General features: G+C 39.9%; 1 protein-coding gene across 1 annotated transcript in view; it reads left to right on the forward strand.

The window, feature by feature from the left end:
• Window positions 1-716, forward strand: part of LOC118416280 — a 5,400-nt gene that overhangs the window by 1,793 nt on the left and 2,891 nt on the right. The gene's annotated exons all lie outside the window — the stretch shown is intronic.

The raw sequence follows: 716 nt of genomic DNA on the forward strand, positions 1-716 counted from the left end.
ACCATCAATTGTCTGTCTTTTCTTTTGTCATCTGCAATTAGCCCTCGGGCAAGAATTTGCAATAAACGTATTATAAAACGTTAACGGGTACTGCCTGTGCGACGGCTGCACTTCCATGACCTCCGCTGGGGTCAAATAAATGTGGCGTCTATAAAAGAATGAGCCGGAAAATATATGGCTATATATGGTCATATATTTTCAGATATTTGGTAGACTGTACCCTGAACTACAACTTGTTTATTAAATTCTTGTAAATTGTTTATGCATATACTTTTTGAGACGTCGAACCTCCTCACTTGATGTAAATCCCCAAACTGTGTTCTGAGACCTCAATGGGAAGGGAGTATAAGCCTTATATCAGTGTCCTGTATCATGTATGTTTTCAAAACTGTCCAACAGACATAACTTTGGTAAAATAGGTGAAAAATGGTTACCACTGAGTATTTCTTGCCGACGGTATATCTTAATCATTTGTACAGGTTTCGATACGAACTGCATACTGAGTGAAGGAGCTTCAGTATATGACGGGTCCTGTTCTGTCACAGTAGACATCCACGAGGGCATTCGTGGGTACGTACGTTTTAGACCTGTAGTCGGCACTAGGCTGGTACAAACGTCACTCTACAGAGCGATGTCAAGCATGAATTTGTCTAAGTTACAACAATTTTCTTCAATCAATGACTGTTTTTGTCAAGGTACAGTACATACCTCCCAAA

This window comes from Branchiostoma floridae, chromosome 5 (genome assembly GCF_000003815.2).
Source record: "Branchiostoma floridae strain S238N-H82 chromosome 5, Bfl_VNyyK, whole genome shotgun sequence".
In the NCBI taxonomy this organism is placed as follows: Eukaryota; Metazoa; Chordata; class Leptocardii; order Amphioxiformes; family Branchiostomatidae; genus Branchiostoma; species Branchiostoma floridae.